Source organism: Cupressus sempervirens, chromosome 7 (assembly GCF_028749045.1).
Source record: "Cupressus sempervirens isolate cs-2001-9-10 chromosome 7, ASM2874904v1, whole genome shotgun sequence".
NCBI lineage: Eukaryota > Viridiplantae > Streptophyta > Pinopsida > Cupressales > Cupressaceae > Cupressus > Cupressus sempervirens.
In genome coordinates this window covers 469,621,503-469,639,750 of record NC_143124.1, presented here as the reverse complement: position 1 = coordinate 469,639,750, position 18,248 = coordinate 469,621,503, and the positions used below count along the sequence as shown (strand labels likewise).

General features: G+C 34.0%; 1 pseudogene; it reads left to right on the top strand.

Moving 5' to 3' along the window:
* The first annotated feature begins 6,296 nt into the window (after positions 1-6,296).
* Positions 6,297-8,428, top strand: LOC149547569 (G-type lectin S-receptor-like serine/threonine-protein kinase At2g19130 pseudogene; annotated as a pseudogene).
* The last annotated feature ends 9,820 nt before the right edge of the window (positions 8,429-18,248 follow it).

Genomic DNA, 18,248 nt, shown 5'->3' with positions numbered 1-18,248 from the left:
GTGAACTTTTCCTATATGTGTTTTACTTTCTATTATATGTGCAGGTTATCGTGTGGAATTTCTTTAGCATTTGGATCTGGTCAATGATGAAGGATAAGCATTATTTTTGTAGCGATCTTCTTTTTTCCGTGGCTTTATGGTTTCATATCTAGATATAATATGTACTAGGAGGCACATTATGGAGAAATGTGGTTATCGGGATATTTGTATATAGTATTCAAATGGCAGTGTTAGGTTTCTTCTCTTCTTTCTTCTATCAATTGTAAATTGGAGGAACTAATATTGAGTTTTTTATTACCCAGATTAGTAGTCCTTCATTTCTTTTCTTCTTTTTCTTGATGGGGTTATGAATAGAGGTTTTCTTCCTGGGTCTTTTCTCTGGGAGTTCCTTATGTTAGAATCAGTGTACTTGTGTGTGTGTGTGTGTGTGTGTGTAAAGTGGCATTGTCACCTTTGTAAAAAAAAAAAAATTCAAAAAAATTTAGATTTTAAGAATTTTAAAATAGAGGTGAATTATTTGAAATTTATTTAATTTATTAATATATCATTTAATTTGTGTTAATGAATATGAAATTGAGAATATTTAATAGTATTCAACTAAGTTGTGATTCTACGGATTTCAAATAGAGGTGGATTTTTAGGTTGAGTTACTTGAAATTAATAACTATATGGATAGACAATTTATATCATGTATTAGGAGATGAATACAAAAGAAAAATAATAATGGAAATGAGTATGAGCTATCTCTAAGTTTTTTAATGTAATTCATTGATATAGTATGTGTTTTCCTCAAGTCTTTCCTCAAACACTACATTATTTATCATAAAAAGTGTCTTTTCAAAATTCCCTAACATGGAAGTTTGTGAAAATGATAGTTGGACTCCCCTTTTCTCGAATAATGAAGCAAACCTTGAAATTAAGGTAAAGAACAATTATTAATTATATATTATATTACAATGTTTCTCTTTATTTGTAATAAATGAAAATAGTATAAAATATTAATATTATAATTGTTATAGAAAATAAAAATTTTAATATTATTTTATAACTAAAAATTAATATAATTTATTTTACTTAATATTAATATACTAATTAATTTAATAATATCAATATAAATATAATTTTAATGCGTATACATGTATAATTATTTGTAATTAGTCTAATATAAATATTATTATCAACAAATGAAAAAGAATATAGTCTAGCCACAATATATTTCAATAAATATACTATATATACAAAAAAAAAAATTCAAAAAGATGGTGAAGCATAAATAGGTGAAGATTGAGAAGGAATTGAGGAAGAGGAGAAGAAAAAGACATGGCAAACCTTAAAGAGTACAAAGGACAAGGAGGTAGAGATGGACTTGAGAAGGAGAAGTAGATAAAGATGAAGAAGAGGAGCTACAGGAGAAAAGGATGAAGAAGCAGAAAAAGAAATGAGAGGAGGAAAATGAGGTGAACAATGAGGAGTAGAATAAGAAATATAGAGGAAAATAAGTAGGAAAATAAAAAGAAGATGAGCAAGAGCAATAGGCGAAGAAGAAGAAGAAGGGATATAAAGAGAGAAAGAAGAGGAAGAGGAGAAGAAAAATATATATAAAAGGAGGTGTTTTCAGCAGGTTTGCTATATATATATATATATATATATATATATCTGTGCATGTATATATATATATAAAATGTTACTTCAAAATACAATTTTTTATATATGATTAAGTCAATGAGATAGTGCTCACTTTTGAATCAAGACATAGAAACTCCTAATCAAAATCAACATTCTTACATTGATTAGTAAAAGTGCTAGTAAATAGATCTGGAAGAGTTCTCCCTCTAGAATCGAGAGCATATTCCTTTTCACATGTTTCTATTGTATACATTTAAATTAAAGTGAGGTTCTACGCCCAAATGTCTGAAGATAAAACTAAAATTCATATCTTAGCAAGGGGTACATTATGTTTATTTTTGCATACAAAAAGGTGTACAAATAAAATGAATTGATTTCTTGTACAAAAAAGAGTTGTGATACAACTGGAGTCCCACCTAATGCAAATGTGGATTAAGATTGAAATGAAAAATAATCTCATGACTTTGATAAAATATTCGATGTATATATTTTAGACTTTTTTATCAATACATTTTATGTAATAATTGTATATAAAATTAAAAGTTTAGATATAGTTTTAATAAATATTTTATAAGGAAATAGTTTTAATAGAACACATCATCGGATTGGAGGAGGGTGCTAAGCCCCTGATAGTCACTCCCTATAGGCACCCTAAGCGGCTCAAAAGATGAGATAGGAAAAACTATCAAGGAGATGCTAGCTATGGGACATATTAGACCAAGTAAGTCACCTTTTACTTCATCAGTAGTATTAGTTAGAAAGAAGGATGGTACTCTAAGGATGTGTATTGATTATAGAATGCTTAACAAGAGAACAATCAAGAACCGATACCCCATTCCAAGGATTGATGAATTGATTGATGAATTGCATGGTGCCAAGTACTTCTCCAAAATTGATCCAAGATCAGGGTACCACCAAATTTGTGTGAGGGAAGAAGATATTGAGAAGACAACTTTCCATTGCCACTGTGGACATTTTGAGTTTGTGGTTATGTCGTTTGGGCTAACTAATGCCCTTGCTACATTCTAGTCTACTATAAATAGGGTATTTCATTCAGAGTTGAGGCAATTTGTATTAGTCTTCTTTGATGATATCTTGGTTTATAGCCGGACATGGGAAGAGCATCTTGCACATCTTGACATAGTTTTGGGTATTCTTGGTAATGAATCTATATATGCCAAGGAATCTAAATGTGACTTGGGCATGAAAAAATTATTGTATTTAGGTCATAGCATTAGTGTAGAAGGAGTTCAGATGGATCCAGATAAGGTCAAGGGAATTGTTGAGTGGCCTACTCCAATGAATTTGACGCAACTTAGATGATTTTTGGGTTTATGTGGATTCTATCATAGATTTGTCAATGGGTATTCTCTCCATGCAACACCACTTATAGATTTGACTAAGAAAGGGGCTTTTGTTTGGACTCATGAGGCACAAGAATGCTTTGAGATGTTCAAACAACTTATGACTACTTGCCCAGTGCTTGCATTGCCTGATTTCACTAAACCCTTTGAGTTGTAGTGTAATGCTTTAGGTGACGGGATTGGAGCTATCCTTATGCAAGACAAAGATCCAATTGCATATGAGAGTAGGAAGCTGAGAGGCCCTGAGAGGAGCTATAGTATATATGACAAGGAAATGTTGGCCATTATGCATGCATTGGCCAAATTCAGGCAATACTTAGTGGGTAGTATGTTCATTGTTAAAACAGACCATAATAGCTTGAGACATTTCCTTGGGTAGTGGGATCTTAATGACCATCAACAGAAGTGGGTAAGCAAGTTGCAATCTTATGATTTTGACATTTCTTTTGTCAAAGGTTCACAGAATATAGTCACCAATGCCTTGTCTCCCTGACCACATTTGAGCTCTATGGCTAAGGTTTCAAAGGATTGGAGTCATTTGATTGTGGAAAAATATGCTAAGGATTCCTTGGCTTTAGGTATTATTGATGGGTAACTGGAGGATGATAGGTACACGGTGGTGAATGATCTTATCATTTACAAGGGGAGGATTTTATTGACTCTAGTATCAGAAGTAAAGAATATAGTATTGAGGTCCTTTCATGATTCACCATTGGTAGGCCATCCCAAGTATTTCAAAACTTATCGACAAGTACAAGAGAGGTTCACTTGGAAGGGACTAAAATCTGATGTTCTATGATATGTGAGGGAGTGTGTTGTTTGTCAGAAGAACAAACAAGACCATACATATCCTGTTGGTTTATTACGGCCACTTCCAATTCCAAATAGGAAGTGGGAATGTATATCTATGGACTTCGTCACAAGATTGCCAAAAGTGCAAGGCAAGGATTGCATTTATGTGGTGGTTGATTGCTTGACCAAGTTTGCACATTTTTTCCCAGTCACTATTTCATATTTAGCCACACAGGTTGTTGAACTATTTTTTCGTGAGGTGCTTAGATTGCATGGATTGCCATGAAACATTGTTAGTGACCAAGACAGTCAGTTTATGAGCAATTTCTAGAAGGAGTTTTTCAGATTGTGTGAGATCGGGCTTTCTCTGAGTACTAGTTACCACCCTTAGAAAGATGGACAGATTGAGATAGTCAGCAAATGGGTGGAAGGGTACCTTAGAAATTATATTGCTAGGCAACAAAAAGAATGGGTTAAGTGGATATACCTTTACGAGTACTGCTACAACACCACTTACCATCTTTCTATTTAGATGACACCATTCATGGCCTTGTATGGTTATGAGGCTCCTTGCTTTCTTGATTTGTTGATAAGTGATAGTAGAGTGCCTAGTGCTGGAGAGATGTTATAGGAAAATTAGGATATCATGAGGGCTCTTCGTGAAAACATCCAAAAGGCACAAAACCAGCAAAAATAGTATGCAAATTAGAAGAGAGTGGAATGCTCTTTTGTGGTTGGAGACATGGTGTATTTGATGTTACAGCCCTACAGATAGACTACTCTCAAGAAGAGTGGTGCAGAAAAGCTCAAGCCATGTTACTATGGACCCTTCCGGGTCATTAGGCGTGTGGGTGAAATGGCTTACGAGCTAGAGTTTTTGGCGGATAGCAAAGTGCACAATATTTTCCATGTATCATGCCTCAAGAAGGCATTGGGACATCATGTGGCTCCTTCTGTGGTTCTACCACCCTTAGATGATGAGGGTAAGTTGATTTTGATACCAGAGGCTATCCTAGATTTTAGAGAGAAGCAGTTAAGAAGCCGTGTCATTAGAGAATGTTTGATTAAATGGAATGACCTACCTATTGAGGATGCTACATGGAAGACTGAAGAGATTCTACAACATCCAGAGTTGAGATTGCTTGGGGACAAACAATTTCTAGAGGGGCAGACTATAATGTCCCCATCTTTTTAGCCTCTCAACAGAGTTCTTAGCCTTTCATCCTTTGAAGGTTAAGTGGAAATATTTAAACTAATTTCTTATAAAATCATTAAATAATTTAAAAATTAAAAGATGACTTTATGTTTAATTAATTTAATATTATGAAAAGGGAATCATCATGAAGCACAACTAATTATTGCTAGAAAGGAGGAAGCTTCTAGAATAGTGCAATAAGATAATACTTATGATTCTTCTAGAAGGGGGGGGGGGCGGGGCGCGGCGCGAGGCAGGAATAAAATAAATAGAGGAGAGAGCCTCATGGAAAAACATCCAGATTTGATATTAACATTTGCATGTGTATTTTTGGAGCCAAGGGCTTGCAGATAATCAATTTGTCTTTGCGAACGAAAACTCCCAATGATAGCAATTTTGAAGGTGTGAGACATCACCTGAATTATTGCAGATTGGAGGTAATATTTCAATCACTTCATTGTGCCGAATTTGTGGCCAAGGGCCAGGTGTAAAGAGAAAGAATAAGTTGGGTGTTTGCTATAGGCACCTATTGCAGGAACATATCATTACTTGTCATTAGGGAATCATTTTGGACACATCATTTTGGAGCTGTTCGGCAACCTCATTCTTAAGAATCGAATATTTTAAGGAGGCTGCAATTTAACCAGGTTTCCCTTGTTCATTCATACATCTTATATGCTATTGCTGTAGATGAAGGTCTTATAAGATAAAGCATTCATTCATATATATAATACCAGAGTCTTGGGTTTGATATTAGCATTGTATTGGATGAGGAGAATTAGTAGATTGTTACAAATAATAGTTTCGTATTCAGATCTTGTAAAGATGTCTTGACTGTAGATGCATCATATTCTCTTGGTTATTTATCTAAATACATTAAAAGGTGAAAGAAAGCCTAATATTTCATTGAGGAGCTTGCATAGTAATTGTAGATCTGTTTTTTACAAGTAACAAATAAGGCAATTTGTGATCATTACACTGGAGGCCCTCGCGCCTGGTCTTTGCGCGAGTGGTGGTCTAGCGGATGTGTTTTCCACATGAGCGCTGTCAACTGCGATTTCTCAATGAGCACTGACAGTTTCATATATTCTGATTATATCTGGGTGCCGGGTAAAGCTATTTCTGATTATGTCTGGGTGGCGGGTAAAGCTAATTCTTCATACCCTGACACGGCATGGGATGGTTGTGTAGGAGTTTGTCTCCGCAACTGCTTCTGCATTGCATATAATAATAATTCTGACTTCTACGGTCCCTCTGACGAGGATTGTCAGATCTGATCGAATAAGGGTGATTTATCGGACACTTTGGTCCGTGGGGACATGCTGAAAATTCGCGCGGGCGACGACGATTCCTTTGTAGGCTCGGCTCCATCGCCCTCCCCCCACTACAAAGCAGCCACTATAGCTGTTCCATTACTTTCAGTACTGTTTTTCATTGCTTTAGTTTTCAGAACTCTAGCGTGGTGGAGGCGTCGGTCAAGATCGATTACCCAAAGTGGTGCAGTAACTGCAGTTACGTCGGATGCATTAATGCTCAGAACGTTCAGTTACGAGGAGTTGAAGGCCGCAACCAGGAATTTCAGATTCAAGATGGGGGCCAGTGGATTTGACTCAGTGTTCAAAGGAATCCTAACAGACGGTACGCTTGTAGACGTAAAGAAACTTGAGGCTTCGAAACAATGTGAAAAGCAATTCCGGGCAGAAATCAACTCCGTGGGAATCATAAATCATAAGAATCTGGTGAGGCTCAAAGGGTTCTGTGCACAAGGATCACGCAGATTACTGGTTTACGAATACATGCCCAACGGCTCTCTAAATTCATTCCTTTTCACCAATAATTCCAAACGCCAACCGAAGACACTGGATTGGAGGACTCGTTTTGAGATCGCGTTGGGCACCGCAAGAGGATTACTTTACCTCCATGAGCAATGCAGCGACCGCATAATTCACAGCGACATGAAACCGGAAAACATTCTGCTAGATGAGAATTTTATTCCCAAGTTGGGGGACTTCGGCTTACCAAAGCTTCATGTGGGCAGAGATTTTAGCAAAGTGCTGACAACTAGCAGAGGAACGCGAGGATATTTGGCCCCTGAGTGGGTGTCTGGCCTTCCCATCACTTCCAAGGTTGATGTCTATAGTTATGGCATCACTCTCTTGGAAATTGTGTCAGGTAGAAGAAATCTGGACTTCACTGTGAAAGAATCGGGTAAGTATTACCTTCCAGCCTGGGCTGAAGAGCAAATTTGTCAGAGGAACATGATAAACATTGTAGACAGAAGAATTGCAAGTGATGCGAATGTGGAAGAGGTGAGAAGAGCTGCTCTGGTAAGTTTCTTATGCATTCAAAATGAAGAGAATGCGAGGCCAAACATGGCACAGGTGGTGTTGATGCTTGAAGGTAAGACAGAGGCTCCCACACCACAAATTTCAGCCGTGATGGTTAACGGACGAGTAGACCGCGAGAACAGTGGGAGCGATAGTGAAAGCGATTGTATTGTTTGAATTGTGGAGTGCTTGTGAGGTGTTTGAATTTTGGACAAAGATGAAGATCCAAGTCAAAAGTCATTTAATTTTTAATGATGAAGTCTGTTTTCTAGTCAAGATGAAGGAGGTAAGTCAAGAGACATTTGTTTAATGATAGATTCTACTTTTGTAGAGACATAAAAGTGTTTTTGAATTTCAACAATCATATGTCTACAATCTAAGATTGTGCTCACTGAAGTGTTGATCATTTCCAATTTTATTAAAATATTGAGCAAACATTTGACACATTCATAATTTAAAGATTTAAAATTGCATAAGTTTTTAAATATAAACTTTGAAAAACTAGTGATATAATTTGTTCTATTTTCTTTTCTATCTTTATTTATTTATATTTTATTCAAAGAGAGAGCAATTTATATTTAAAAAATAAAATGCTATTAAAATCTTTCGATTAGAAGAAGTTTGTACACAAGAACATTATTAAATGTAATATTCAACCTTTGTTATCTATTGAAAACTGAAGTTAGATTGTGATATGAATTTGTAAATAGAAATAGAAAGTTTTAATGTATATCAAATTTTTAAGTCGTACTCTCTTAATAGAAAGTAGTTGAGAGTCTAATTGGTTTCAAGAAAACTTAAATGACACTCCTCACCCTATATATTTTGATCCTTAGCGAATAGTGAGAATTATATGCCTCACATGTTGGAATGTAATGTCCAATAGTCACATGAACATTCATTCACACAGCCCGCCCCCATCATCTCTTTGTATTTGAAGATCTATGTATAGATTACTAGATGCAATCTATATATGCAGTGTCAACAAAATCATTGTCTTCATTTATATTGAGTCTGATCAAAAGTCAGATTTGATAGGAACAAAACCAATCTCGTAATCTGCAGCGAAACAGACATTTCGAGACAAGGATTCACAGCTTTCCACGTTTTCGTCTGATCTGTGAGCTTGATTTGAATCACGCGCTATACTTTATTTTGCTTTCTTTCAATCTATTCTAACTAAAAAAAATTAAAAATTCAATTGATTAAGCACAGTCAAATGTGTATTTAGACTGCTAATAGAAAACGTATATAGTAACTTTTGTATCAAAAATACCTAGGGGAAAAAATTAAACTGTATTTTTTTCGTCTTTATACAAGGTATATTCATTTTAAATTAATTTTTTTAAATAAATCAATATTTAAGCAAAGTCTAGAATGTAGACTGGATGTATTTATTTATTAATTTGAAAAAATTAAAATAATTAAAATTATTTTTATTAATTAAAGCATATGCTTGGTGGTTAGTTTTTATTCCTACAGCTGCCTAAAACAATGATTAATTTGTTTATTCAAGTTGATTTTATTTTAGGTATAGTAGAAATAAATTTATTGTCTATTGCAAATAGTTTTACTAATAGAAAGATAAATTTGTCTCCTAAGACAAATGACATGGTAGTAGAAAAATCATTGGAGGGGCATGATAAAGATACTCCATTAGTTAATAATAGATTTTATAAAAAATAATTGAAGAGAAGGAAGGAGAAAATTTTTAATTCGAAGATTAGAGCAACTAATGAGGTGTGTTGGAACTCAACAATTTCCTTGTATAAGAAATGGGGAGTTTTGTTCAAAATTAACTTAAAGAGACGTAAGACAATTTGTTAGAAAACATTGTGAATCAAGCTTTAGCTAAAGATGTGCATCAAGTGGATCACTAGTTAAAGAGAAAAAATAGAAGCTTTACAAATTCACTCAAATAAGATTTGACACAAACATGTGGGAAGTAACTCCAATCAAATCCAAGAGGGGCAAGCCTCAAAATAGTTCCAAAAAGAAAAAGGTTGATAAGCATTATATGGTGGATAGGCAATGTTCACTAGAAATGGAGAGTTTAAATTTGGGTAAGAAGAAATTAATTGAATACATGGAGAATGAAAATTGTAAGGGCTCAATCAATGTGAATGAGTATAGGGAAAAAGGAAAAAAAAATGCTAGTGAAGAGAAAGGAAAGAACAATGGAAAAAAGTTGCAATAATTTGGAAAACAAAATTTATTGGAAGATCAAACTTGTCAAAGGAACATCGAGTATGTATTACCTTCCAGCCTAGGCCAAAGATCAAATTTGTCAAAGGAACATGGTAAACATTGTGGACAAAAGGATTACAAGTGATGCAAATGTGGAAGAGTTGGGAAGAGTTGCTCTTGTAATTTTTTTATGCATTAAAAATGAGGAGAATGCAACACCAAACATGACACAAGTGGTGCTTATGCTTGAAGGTAAGGCAAAGGCTCCCATGTCACAAATTCAAGTCTTGATAGTTAACAGAAGCGATAGCAATAACAAAAGTGATTTTATTGTTTCAAATTGCTTGGTCAAGCTTAAATAATGTCCTTTTATGCTTTTTTTCATTTCACATTCTTTGACAATGGACAAAGATGATTGATCTAAGTCAAACATCATTTAATTTTTATTTATAAACTCTGTTTTGTAGTCAAGATGAATGAGTTAAGTCAAGAGACATTTATTTGATCATAGACTCTACTTTTGTAGACACATTACAAGGTGTTTGAATTTAAATATTTTTAAAAAGATGAATAAAATAAGGAGAATTTAAAATTGTGTTCATTATATTTGCTTATAAAGAAAGTGTGATGAATATTATTATTTTATTAAGAATAAATAATAAATGTAAGAATTTCAATACAACTTTCTTCTTTCTTCCATCTTTATGATGGACTCTTAAATATAGTTCAATTCGTTGACAAAAAATATATATTTGAATTATTTTTTATATAAAAGAAGTCAAAACTAGGGGGCTGGCCCAAAACAATAGTGGTGTAACTACTAGCAAGAAACCAATAGAAAACCAAACAAACCTTAACACTTTACATCAAAAACAACAAAAAAGTAAAGGTACTAGTGTTCATGTTCTTAAAACTAACAAAGTTTAACATATTAACAAAAGGCATGTAGGTAGTCAACACATCATACCACCCACTGCCCAAACCCTAGTTTCACCGAAAAGCCAAAACCATGTAAACTAGACAGAAAGAAACTATGAATAGATAATCAAAAAATATCAAGCACTAGATAGACCACTAACTATCATCTTTATTCTTGCCTTTCCTAGCTAGCAGAACCTTAGCCCAGTCCTCCACAAGGAAATTGTATAGCAATTTCAAATCATCCTTACCTAGGTCTTCCTCCTCCTTCTCGTAAGCCACCAGCTGGAGGGTGGTTGGTGCCGCATGTGTCACCTTCAGGGAAAGTTTGGAGAAGATAGTGAACCCTTCCTCCAGTGCTTGGCACTGCTCCTTCAGTTCCTAGATGTCTTTTGGGATAACAGCCACCTCCTTCGTAGTACCAATATTTAGTTCCTTGCTATAATTCTTAGGGGACCTCCTCTTATCCTACACATCCAAATTGTTAGTGGGAGCTGTTAAGATTTCCAGACCATCTGGAATAATAGGGGAATAAATAGTATTAGGGGAGACTTTGTCAGCCCTAATGTGTGTTTTCCTAGTAGCAAATAATAGGGTGAAAGGGGTAGAAATATGGGTGGGGTCTTGGGAAGGGTTCTTGGTAGGGTTTTCCACCTTAAAATCCCATGTACCATCTATAGTGTCATCCCATTTTTCCTCCTATTTAAAAGTAGTATCCTCCTTCAACTTTTCCTTATCATCCCCTAAGGTTTTAGCACTCTCCTCTGAAACTTCCTCCTCCTCCTCCTGAGATCTTATGGCCATTTGTTTAAATCTACACTTGGTCATAGCAAGCGTACCCAATCTTCTTCTATTCTCATGACACTCATCATCCAAGTCCCTAGTCTCAACTTCCACCTTCTTTTCAATTTTAACTTTTTTAATAGAAGTCAACTCCAAAATGAGGGTTGAAAAATTAACTTCACAATGTTAATGTTGTCCAAAAATTTAAAAAATATTATATGGTTAGAAAGGTAAGAATACATGTGAGACTATGGCGTTGTAATTATTTGTAAACCTAATGATGCCAAAGACCGGAATTGATCTTACTAGATGAAAAACCATCCAAAGCAACAAAAATAAAGGGAAAAGATCAAACCATGCCTTTGGTTAGGTTAACAAGCCTATCAAAAAGCCTAAAAATGATCACGCTTTGATGCTTGAATAACGTGAGCACATTATTTTAATAGTAAAACTCAATTTTGATACTATTAGTAAAGTGATCATGTTATATGAGTATAAAACTAAAGTCAATTGCCACTTTCCATTAACATTATATATATATATATATATATATATATATATATATATATATATATATATATATATATATATATATATATATATATATATATATATATATCAATCCAAGCCTACGGGTAGGTGAACAAACCTATTATCAAGCCTAAACATGATCACACTTTAATGTTTAAATAATATGAGCGTGTTATTAATAGTAAAACTCAATTCTCATACTATTAGTAATGTGATCACATAATATGTGTATAAAACTAAAGTCAAGTATCACTTTCCATTAACATTATAGACTCTCTCTCTCTCTCTCTCTCTCTCTCTCTCTCTCTCTCTCTCTCGCACGCGCGCGCCCCAACCTATCTCCCCTCTCTAATCCTATCCCCTTCTCTCCATTACTCCCTCTCACTCCCTCCCTTTGCCTCTCCATCCTATCCCCTCTCTCTCTATCCACTCCCTCTCCTAATGGACTATACCAGCTCTCTCTCTCTCTCTCTCTCTCTCTCTCTCTCTCTCTCTCTCTCACACACACACACACACACACACACACACCCTTCTCCCCTCACTCTACAATGATATACATGTTTTAGACATGACCATATTTTGTGCATTATAAAGAATCGTGATTGTTATCATTAGGTATTAATAACGCGATCACAGTTTTTAGAGTATGCATATATAACTATTGTAGCGACCTTAAACAACCATTTCTAGTTGTTGCAAGGTATCACTATTATATCATAGGTAGTTCTACTACATGTATGCATTTTTTATGTCTTCTTACTTTTAAACGATCAAAATTTTTATATTTTGGGTGTCTTGTTAATATTTTTATAATCATTATAACTTAAGCTTTATAGAAAATGATTAAATTGAATTTTTTTTGAGTTTGTATTCATTCAATTTTTTTGTTATTTTTTAGGTTATAAACAATGGGAAATAATAAGAGAAGGACAATTAAGAGATAGTAAAAAAAAAAGGGAGTGAATTAGGAGATTACATCAAGCGACATCATCAAATGTACATAAGGTGAGTGGTAAGAATGCACCAATTAATATTGAAATGATGAATGCACCTAATGAATTTCAAGAGCACACACCAATTGAAATTAATGAACCTAATGTAGAAAATGAGATTCAAGAGAAAATACCATCTAAAATTAATTCACCTAATGTAGCAAAAGAGATTCAAGAGTGCACACCAATTGAAATTGATAATGTAGAAAATGAATTTCAGGAGTGCACACTAGTTTAAATTAATGCACCTAATATAGCAAGTGACATTCAAGAGAACATACCAATTGAAATTCAAGCTCATGTTCCTAATACACCTAATGTATGTTGGTATCTCTAACTATTGTTGTCTATTAGTGTTAAATACTTAGTCATTTATAAGGCAGAGTCAGACGGTCATCATTATGACAAAGCTAGTCTATAGGAGCCGAGTAAGTGTATAGTCACTGAGTATTTTCTATATGAGTTGAGCTCAACATCGACTGAGTAGTTCAAATCATACACATGTCAAGTTATATAGGAAGTGTCGATCACAATACAGACCAAGCAACATCAACATTGAGTATCAAAAAATAGTAAAGGCAAAGCAATGCAAACTATACATGAAAGTCAGGAATGGAATAGATTTTTAGGTAAAACAAATTTGAGCCAATTTCGAAGGAATATTTAATAAATATAGAGGTTTTTATAGATATTTTTATATGTTAATGACGTGGATCATAGATCCCTATTTGTTGTGATCAATGATTCAAATGGAGAGGCAAAATATGGAAGTATCTAGAAAACTCTTTATGTAACTCTTTAAATAGAGAAGTTATTAAACTAGATCATGTGGTGTGATGTCATGGTGTATGGAAATGAGATGAGTGGAGAAGAGTGTGTGTGCAAACAAGGAGTAATATACAAATAGTGAAGTGACAAATCGAGATCAAATCAAAAGTTAGTGAAAGTGTTCTATTATTAGTTAACAAAGAAAGTGATCTATTTAGAGCAGTGAAGAGGAATAAATGAATTATCAGATCAAAAAAGAGGATCAGTTAGCAAGGAGAAGACTCAAAATCACCTTATAGATCGTACCAAGAGTCAAGTACTGAATCAATTCTAATGAACTTAAATAAGGGTAAATCTCTTAATAGAGTGGTATTAACAGATCTTTGTAAATCTCCTAATAGATTCCTTACTTAATTGTAAGTGTTATATCCTCTAAAAAGGTGAGACCTAATAGTCTCTTCATATTTTAATAGGGTAGACCCCTCACAGGGTAGATCATATTTTATGATCAAACATCGTAATCCTAATAGGTTGACTTTATTACTACACTAGTGTAGATTTGTGGGTGTCATCCCCACCCCAATTTTATTTTCACCTTGGAGGGTTTCTAGGTAAAAAATATTATGTTATGTGTTTATTTTCATTCATGTGATAGATCAAATTTACATGTTTCAGTAGTTTCATCATTACAAGTTTTACATGCACAAGTTTACTAGTGAATGTGTGAATGAATTCTTGGAAAGTAGAAGTGCTTAAGACTCTGATTCACCACCCTCCCCGCCCCCCCCCCCCCCCCTCAATAAATTTTTATCCTATTTATAACTCCATCAATCAATAGTTGGTATTAGAGAATTGGTTCTCTGAGAGAAGGTTAATCCCTTGGAGATTAGATCTTGGAGATGGAGGCTTTTAAGCTGGACAAGGTTATTGACAATCAGGTGATTGACATCCAACTCACGGTATAGAAACTTGAGAAAGAAAGAAAATATATGAAGGTATCCCTAAAAAGGAGAAAGGAATTGGCTATCCAGATAAATAATTTTACTATGAAGAATTTGAGACTAAAGGACTAGTTGAAGAAACCAATCCAAATGACAAAGTATCTACAGATCTACTTGAAAAGGAAAAAACTCCTAAATGAAAAAATAAGAGGACTAAAAAGAGAACATGAAATCCAATTAGTAAGACTATGTGAAGTGATTGAACAAAATAAAAAAGATGAAGAAATGACTATGGCTAAAGAAGGGAAAAGGGTAATGGCTACCAGACTTGAAGAAAGGATATTAGATGTGTAGAAGCTCACAAACACTCAACTGGACATGATGAATCAACTAATGCTTGCAAATCAGGAATTGAATCATAAGGATGTGGAAATTGCAAATCTCAAATCATAGAAGGACATACCGAAGAATGAAATAAAAACTAAGAAAGAATCTATGGATAAATTCAGGAAACCAAAAGAAGCAATGAGATTTTTAGAAGAACTTATGAAGTCACCTAGTAGTTCTTATGGATTAGGACATTCATACAGTGAGCAAGCAGAATCGTCCAAAAATGGTATGCAAAATCCTAAATCATACTACAAACATTTGTCGAAGTAAACATGGTATGCAAAATCCTAAATCTAGATTTATTGGTTACTATTTTTAGTGCAAGAAAAAAGGACATCAAATACATGAGGGTAGATAAAGAATGAGGAATGCATCTACTAAACCTAGATTTGAAGGATATTGTTATATTTGTGAAAAATATGGACACAAAGCATATGAATACTTAGACAAAACCTTATTAGAAAAATTAGAGGTAGAATTATGTACCTAACAATACATGTTGTAAACATCATAGGTTTGGACATCTAAACAATAACTGCAGGACTCAAGTACATTCAACAATTCAAACAAAAGACAAAGGCAAAGGAAAAGTAGGCATTGAGAAAATAAAGAAGGAAATGAATAAAAAATGGAAACATAAAGTAGAAGATGGAAATAGTGGAGTGAATGGAGTTGAGGTAACCCAATCCAATAGAGAAGGTGATCATGTCATCTCAAACTAAGAAAGAAAGGTATGTATGGAACTATATATTTAATTGATAAATCATACATCAATTCCTTACATGAAATATGCCAAAAGTTCATATTTGTATTTATGAAGATGCATACAAACATATTTATGGAAGGTTTCTGAATATCAGTAAAATGTCTATGTTGACCAAGCATTGCAACATCTAGACCAAGCATTTTAGAAGTGAAATGGTAGAGAGCGAATCATATGGAAGAGACTAAGCTGAAAAGAAAAGACCTAGTTATAATGATGTAAGAAATATTTATAATTAGGAACTAAGTGTATGAAACACATACCTCTATTAAGGATTCAAGTGTTCTGACAACACATTAAGGTAGAATTGAAAACATGAATAAGCCACTATGAGTCTCAGAGTTCCTAGTGTAGAAACCTAGGGCTTTGATACCAAATGTAATGCCTAGTAAGGGAACCCAAAAGGATAACCATAAATGGTACTAATCATGGTGAATAATTTTTTTATGAACATAACTTCTTCTTAATAAGCCCTCTTGGATTATAGGTGTAGACTCCTAACTAGTTCCCCTAACTAATATTACTTAATTTCCTTTCTAGCATTCATCCTTAGTGCTTAAGTTAATCAATATACTAATTTTACATATACTTATGATTTGATGCCTTATCTATTCTAATATTCATTTCTAAATCAGGAACTAATGTTATAATCCATATAATTCAATTCATCTACTCAACTTGCAATAAGAATAATGAAACATAATAAAATTATCAACCATACATTTAAACCAGCTCATCTTCTATTCACTAGTTAAAGATATATCTCATTTGCTAACATTATGAAGAGTACAGGGTGTATGATACATTTATCTGCATACAAGGAGTGTACAATGCCCCAACATGACTTTATTTATTTTTTGAATTAATATAATATGTTCACATAACCCCTCATTTCTCCTAGAGACACGCTTTACCCTTTTACATAGCTTTTCATTTCATGATACAAGTTTCAATCAAAACTTCTAATGCAATTTTGATCAAAACTATGTGGCATGCAAAGTTTCAATAGGAACTTTGCTTTTGATTAGTGTCAATAGAAACTAATTAGTTTCTATCAATACTAGGAAATGAAAATTTCATGGTCACACAAGTTTGGAGGAATTTCTTCCTCCAAAAAGTGTAACTCACTATTGTGGGTCCACCCACACATATACAAATGAGTTGTACTTTCTTGAAGAGTTTACATTACAATATAACATTGATTTCTTTCAATGAAATGTGACCAATAGACTTCAATGATATATGTTTAATAGCTACTCATGAAGGATCCATAAAAAGCCATCCGTGAAAACTTGAATAGTAGTACCTCAAGAATATTTTACCACCCAACAACATGTAGCCATAAACGGTCCACTCCCCATGCTAGGAGATAAGACCATGATCCATATGCACTCTAAATTAATCTAAGGCTTATACCCCAAAATCAAAATGCAAGGTTATAATAAAGCCAGATAAAGCATAAATTAAAAAATGAAATCACAAGGAAAATAGACAACCAAAGGAAAAATATGTGCAAGAGGTTTGACCACATCTAGGTGAGTTTCATCATATGTTCCTATTGTTTGAATATATATTGCACTGATATAATGGGGGGGGGGGGGGGGGGGGGGTGGGTTGAATCAGTTATCCAACTATTAACACAAACATTCACCTTAAACAAACTTAACCATGTGAGTAATATAAACTAAAACAACAACAAGATACTCATACATAATTAACACCAGATATGTTAACTAGGGAAACTGTTGATCAAAGGGAAAGCCCCAGTGGGGATGGTACCCACAAGATGATATACTAATATAGATATTCCATGTTAGAGGATATACTAGGCTATTAGGAGTCTATTAAAATGTATTCAATACATATGAGTCCTTGTTAGAAGAATTTGAATGCATGTTAGGAGATTCCAACCTTGTTAGGAGTTGTGGAAGACAATTGAACCCACTACCCAAACAACTTTAGGGTTAAGACCAAAGCACTGACTGTCCAAATGATCTCTATATTATTCCTTGCAGAATAATAGAGCTAAAATGTACTTCCTTCCTCTATCTTTGTCATGTTAACCAGACTTCTGCTCCTTCAGATCTTGTAACCAGCTCTCATACTCCACATCTAATGAGCCATTGGATCGCTTACATGCATTAAGTAAGCATTCTGCTCCTTCTTGGTATGTGCACTAATCCTTCGCATTCCACTTGATCCTCTAGATCAAGACTCATCAAAAATAAGACAAACAACTTTCCTTTATACAATGTCTTCATGATAATTCCTTGAGTTGGCCTTGAGGCTTTCCTAATTAATTAAAATAAGATAATTCATAATTACAATAGCACTATCAGCTAACAGTCTATACCAAACTTCACATGTGTGAAACTATGTCTTGCACACATGCTGGCATCACCATACGATTTTTCTTTATCATTGTGTGACTATGCATATCTTCATTACATCTTAGATGAAAGATAACGATAGATCATCATAACTTTGTTTTCCAATTCTCTATTTCTACACCACTTTAAGGGGAGTTGGTCTAAAAACCTCACCAAATAAGGGTTTGTGCCAAGTGTGCCCCTTACTTGCCATTTTACAATTGGAACTCAATGACCATTTAAGAAAATCAAGATAGGGGTATATACTATGATATTCTAAAATTCTAGGATAGGAAGTGGGT